Genomic DNA, 6,867 nt, shown 5'->3' with positions numbered 1-6,867 from the left:
CCACTTTACGAACTCGTCCCATTGTTCTTGGTTCACAATACAACGATATGGTTTAGGAATAGTATTTAGTTTACCAGGTTTACCCAAATTGGGCACTATAACTTTACATACAACTTTCTTCTGAAGTTGCGCAAATGTTCACCAAAAAATATTTCATAATTTGTGTTCTCCTAGTCTCCTCAATTTCATAAAACCGCTGCCACAATATGAATCGAATATTAATGGCGGGTAACCCAACAAAAATATAATTAAAATTGAATATAGATCAGCATATACATACCAATAGTTCGTGCCATAACTTATCCCTCAACACTGACTTCACTTCCTTCCACTTCAAGTGCCTGAGACCAACGTCTCGACGTACCAATACACCCATGTAACTAGCAATTTCAGATTTATACTCCCCCTTAAATCGACCAAGTTTATCAAATTCTATCACGTGTTTCTTGCCTTTAAATTTTTTCTTCAGCTTCTTAAGTCTAGTTAAACCTCTAACAGTAATCTCCTCAGACTCTGATGTATTGTTTGGAGCCCCTGTGTCTTTTATAGTTTAAAAACCCAAAATAATAGTAAACATTGTGTAAGAGTATACACATTCTACTTAAGTCCAAAACAAACAAGCTAGTATAACAGATCAAACATTTACCAGGATGTTCAGGACTTTCAGTAGATTCATCATCAGAACTGGAGCTATCACCATCGGAATCGGAACTGGTGCCACTACCATCGCTATCTTCGCCTTCATCCTCTGACTCTCTTACATTCTGCAAGGCTTGAACCTCCAGGGCAGCAGTCTCATTATCAGCATACTCATCATCATACTCTGTCTCCCAACTGGAATTCTCGTATATAGGCATATCAGAAACTGCATATACATATATATGATCCAAAAATCGAGCATAATGATGATTTGATTATAAAACATGATATTATGTCATAACATTTGAGATGATGAACAAGTCTGGTATTCAATATAACAGTTAATTAAAATGGTCTTGATTATGTCAGTACTAACTTGGATGAATGCTCCTCCTGATGATAGTATTTTGGGAAAAAAACTACAACTATTCTATAACAAAGAAAAAGGAAAGCACATCTTGAAATCTCCTTTTATACTGCTAGCATAACAGTTAACAGAAGTAATAGTATGATTAGATGCAAGAGCAGGATGCGGTCTCAGAATATCAAAAGAAAAAAAAGATGTAAATACAAATTATTGTAACTTAATAAATCAAACAACAACCTATGTGTAGAACACTCTGTGTATGCACAGTCATGAAATATAGATACTCTGGAAATTCATGTATTGATTGATACTCATTATAATAACTAAATTATGCATAAATCCTAAGCATAACAGAGGAAAAGCTTAAACATGCATATATGTATCTAGACTAAACACTAGAACAATGGGTAATAGATTCATCCAGAAGTTCCCAAGAGAACACTACGTCTTCTTCTTAATAAGACATAAATAGGTGCATAAACCCTGCTTCCAATGAATCAAATATGAAAATAATATCAAGTTTATTGCTCTTCTTACACACCTTGATTTATGTTCAGAAATCAGATGCATAACTAAACACTAAAAATTGAATCAAATATGAAAATAATCCATCAATTTTATCGCTCTTCTTACACACCTTGATTTATGTTCAAAATCAGATGCATGAGTAAACACTAAAAATTGACCGACTTTTATAAAATCTCAGTATCCCCATATATTCCCTTCTGTTAGAAACCAATAATTAAAACAAGATTGTAGAGAGCAACATCAGAAGTACCAATTACTCATACTAATAAAAAAAAGAAAAAAAAAAACACAGAAACTAAAATCAATTAGGGTTTTTTTTGAGTCAAAAATTAACCTTTGAATCAAAAATTAAGAACTAGGGTTTGTGTCAAAACTTAACCTTTGAATCAATTGGGTCTGAATCAAAAATTAAGGTTTGAATCAATTAGGGTTTTAATAACTAAGCTTTCTAGACGAAGGAAAAATTGAGAACAAGATCTACCTTTGTAAGATTTAGCTGAAATCGGATGCAATTCCTCATCATCTTAGGGATCTTTATATCGTTGAACAGATTGAATAATCCCGCCCAAAATATTTTGCATTTGATTTTCATCCCGCTCAAAATTATTTAGGGTGAACTGAAAAAAATATTGAGTTTCATCTACGATTTCTTCTTTCGGGAAAAATCTCCTAAGAAAACACCATTTGATTTGATTCGGATAGAGCTAAAAATATTTCCAAAATTGAGAACCCTTTTTTCTCTAACAAATCTCAAACTTTCCCTGATTTTCAGCCAAGAACTTTATCCCCCTCGGCTTAGTTATCTCCAGTTCTCTCCGCTCTGTAACTTTGGTTGAGGAGGAAAAATAAAAAAGAAATTTGAGGTGTTACAGAGCGTAAGATAAGAGGTTCTTTTCTATTGATCTAACTATTGGTTGGGCTAATGATAACTATTATCCACCGTTAGATCTACTAAGGACATCCTATTCGATGTTATGTGGAAATAACATAAGTAAAACCTTAAAACCATAATGGACTGGACTGGGTTGGACTGGTGGGTTAAACCATGTGATCTAAAAAATTAAATTTGATCAAGACATTTTGTTGGAAAAAAGTAAATTTGATTTAAATTGCATTGGATTTTATGGATAATTAGGAAAATAAGTGTCAATCCAGTAATGTTGGGGGAAAATCGAGGAAAATTGGAATACATATAATCAGGCGTGTAATCAGTTATACCGAGCCCTATCTGATAATTTCGACAATGATCTAGTGGTTCAATGGAATAACGAAAGATTGAGCACAGTTGGAATGAATTTGTTGATACTCATTCCTGACGAGTATGATCTAGTAATACTAACCAAAATTATGGATAGTTCGATTGAAGTGGATGGAAATAAATGGATAGATCAAACATAGTGAATATATTCAGTCATAATGACTATGATCGATTTATGTAAAATTGTGAATAGTTGGATCAAATTTGTTGAGAATTGGTCATAGCAAGTATGGTCGAGTAATCTTTCTTCGAAGATTGTGGGAAATTTGATTGAAGTAGATCATGGATAAACCATCCATAACGAGTATATTGAGTCATAATGACTATGATCGATTTATGCAAAATTGTGAATAGTTGGATTAAATTTGTTGAGAATTGGTCATAGAAAGTATGGTCGAGTAGTCTTATGGGAATATTGGGGACAATTTGATTGAAGTATTATGGAAATGCATATGGATAAACCATCCATAACGAGTATATTGAGTCCTAATGACTATGATTGTGATTTTCGATTTATGCAAAATTGTGAATAGTTGGATAAAATTTGTTGAGAATTCGTCGTAGCAAGTATGGTCGAGTAATCTTCTTGGAAGATTATGGGAAATTTGATTAAAGTAGATCATGTGGATAAACCATCCATAACGAGTATATTGAGTCATAATGACTATGATCTAGTGATTTTCGATTTATGCAAAATCTTGAATAGTTGGTTCAAATTTGTTGAGAATTCGTCATAACAAGTATGGTCGAGTAATCTTCTTGGAAGATTGTGGGCAATTAGATTGAAGTAGATCATGGATAAACCATCCATAACGAGTAATATGGCACTTACTGACAACCCTAATTGAGTTAGATGGACTTAATCCACAAATGAATCTGAGTTGTAATAGTACTACAACCTGAATCATATGTTTAACGACTTTCGGATCCTGAATAAAGTCTTGTATGCGGTTGTACCTCGATATATCCTTAAGAAGACTTCAAGGGTCGCTAAACTCCTCGAGAGGATATATATGTATGTGCACTTTGATGGTCTAAATCATAAAGTGAATTCACTTTTCTTGTCTTTCTTCCTGATCTAAGTTTCGTGGTTGGTTTGATGAGTCTAAATGGGAAAAAAGTAATGTCGAGTTGAGGGAATAAGAGAAACACAAAAAATATATATTTATTTAGGTTTTATCTTTTCTTTTCGGATTATATGATAATTAATTTTTTAGTGGGGCATCTTAAGGAACTAATCAACAAATTTTGAAGCTATATACTTGCCTTGAAAAAATTATAGAGTTGCAAAAGTCTTTCCCGATATCGACTTATGTAAATCTCTACGCGCATCCAGTGAGATTGAAAAGATCATAGAGTCGTATAATCTTGTCATGCAGTCTGCTTATATAAATATCTAAGCATATCCAATGGGATCAAACGGTTTTTTTGAGTCGGTTAATTTCAACGAATTCTTGAAACGCATTGAATTACACATCGTATTTCATTTGTTTCTCCGGTGATGCACCAATTTCACCGGATGTCTATCGACCACTCATGTTGCATGTTATCCATCAAGCTTATACAATATCACTTGACCTTACTCGTTTTCATCGGGATTCCTTCCATTTCCTCGACTATCCCTTTATTTCACTGAATGTCCATCCTTTACTCATCTTTCATCACCCACTTCACCTGTATTTCATCGATTTCTTGGTTATTTATCAATATCACCCAACGTCACTCGACTTTGCTCATTTCACTTGGATCCCTTCGACTTTTCCTGTTATCCATTAATAGACTTTTCTTGAAAGTCTAGAGTACAACAATTTCTTTGTGTTTATTTCATCCTCTATTTGAACCCATTTTCCAACGAAATATGGATCACAAATATAATTGACCTGTGTATATTTTTACCTTTTTATTTCAAAAGAATACGCATTCACATTACGATGCTATATCAGAATTAAAACGGAGCGGGTAGGGTAGAGGAAATTGGATCCATTTTACATTACATATTCACATAAAATTGGCGCCTAAATTCCCACCAATTTTTTTTTCACTAATCCCTTCATATCTTTCATATCTCGTCCCATGTCTTTCAAATCTAACGACAACAAACTATGACAAGTCATCGATCCGTATGCACTGGTCAAGGTGTTTCACAATTCAATCTTTGTTGGCGGGAATAACTAAGTTTTGGCGCCCAAAATCCCGCGATTCATTTCAACCAAATTTTGTCTAAATTCTTTTTCCCTCCACTGGAACCCTAGCTGCATCTTTGCCTATAATTTTTCTACTTCGCGTATTTCGACTCAAAGCTGTAACAAAACCCACAAACGGAATTTCATAGTTCATACCATTCACCACAAAAGATAATTTTCTCTCACCAAACTCTACCTAAACCGAAACCCCATCTTCGAATCTTCGTTTGAATGATTTTTGTTCGAGAAAAAGAAATCATCATCAACAACAACGAGTTTCTTCCCATTAAAAACCCACAAAAGGATTCCCCTCATAAACATAGAATGCACATCAAAGCTTTAGGGCATGTTGGTTGACTGAATTTTGATTTCCCCAGTCAAATCTTTAACTCAGATCAGTGATCAGTATGCGGTAATCTGTATAACCCGTAAAACGGTTCATAGTCAAATCATTTACAAATTACAATTTTCGATCTAATTAAGGAAATTAGAGTTCATCGGATTGTAACTGCACAAATCTATTAATCTGGTAAGTAAGCTTGATATGTTCATCTATTTACTTGAAATACGTTTTATATAGATTCAATCTTTTGAAGCTTTGGTGGGGATTACATCTTTGTTTTTCTAATTTCGTATGATTCCTTACTATTTGAGTCTTGTATTCATCGAAAGAAAATAAATTGATTTGCTAATTGGGTTTTTATTTTGGTGCAGGCGTGAGTTTTTGTTCGTTTGAAGGATTTGGACGTTTGGGTATCCATCAGCAACTGGAAGTCTGAAATAATCACCAGTTTGTGGTAATTTTCTTATTGTCTTTCTTTTCCCCTCTCGTTTGAGCTAATCTTTGTCATCATTTTGATACCTCTTAACTGTTTAAGATAATGTCTCACTTGTGAATGTGATGGATTGCTTTCTCAACAGTAGTTATCGTGGTGAAAAAGATGGGGCTCTGGTTTGAACTAAGAAATATGCGTGTAAGTAGAGATATCTGATCTCCAATCCAGTTCAAAAGTGAAATTATTGAAAGCTCGATATTAATTTGTCTCAGCTACATTTCCTATTTCTTGGAACAGTCTCTTTTAACTCACTTATCAAACTCTTTTTTGATTAATAGTTTAATGGGACTGATGTTAATTTTCTACAATTTTTTGCATTTTTGTTTATAGTTGAGTAGATGATTGCATTCAGAATTAGTATGTGGTTGAACCTTTGTCTAGGAATTGAGAGAAAAAAATATACACAGTTTGCATTTTGTACTATTTATTTAGTTGGTATATTTTGAAATCATCTTCTGATAAATTTTGAAATTTATAAATCTATGAATGTCCATGATTCTACTCACCTTAAAGAGATTTGGAACCTATCTTGCTAAGAGAGGTCCTACTGCCTCCCAATATCTAGAGTTGTTTGTTCATAATTTGAACCTAACTTTTGGTTTTCCACCAGAAAATTTACAGATTCAATGTGCAGAATTCGTGAATTGTGGACTATACGAGAAATTTACTGGCTTAATAACTAATAATCAGATTGATATGTGGATTGGGTATTTGGGGTTATAGTACTTTTTGTTACAAAGCTTCTTTGGGGGTGTTCCTTTGGGATTTTTATAGATCTCGTTGTCTTAGGTTTGACAGTAACCTAAAGGTTGAATGGAGGTCGATCTGGTAGTCTGTGGAAAATGTGGAATAGTTCAGATGTATCTGGTAATCAATGACTTGCAGATGAATGGGTTAGACTAAATATTGTTCCATTTTATCCTAAGACTAAAATCAGACCCTGAAAAATGAATTTCATAGTGCTTAAAAATGGAGAGTTTAAGTGTTATTTATTATCCTACAGGTAAAATAATGGAGTACGATGAACCAATCAAGTTGATGGAGAAGGACGGATCG

At 33.6% G+C, this 6,867-nt stretch overlaps 1 long non-coding RNA gene across 1 annotated transcript; it reads left to right on the top strand.

Moving 5' to 3' along the window:
- Positions 1 to 5,393: 5,393 nt before the first annotated feature.
- On the top strand, positions 5,394 to 5,947 carry LOC113327000. The gene is made up of 3 exons (XR_003348675.1): positions 5,394 to 5,504; positions 5,690 to 5,772; positions 5,897 to 5,947. It is a non-coding gene; the product is annotated as an uncharacterized LOC113327000 (long non-coding RNA).
- The last annotated feature ends 920 nt before the right edge of the window (positions 5,948 to 6,867 follow it).

This window comes from Papaver somniferum, chromosome 1 (assembly GCF_003573695.1).
Source record: "Papaver somniferum cultivar HN1 chromosome 1, ASM357369v1, whole genome shotgun sequence".
In the NCBI taxonomy this organism is placed as follows: domain Eukaryota; kingdom Viridiplantae; phylum Streptophyta; class Magnoliopsida; order Ranunculales; family Papaveraceae; genus Papaver; species Papaver somniferum.
This window is presented reverse-complemented; position numbering and strand designations above follow the sequence as displayed.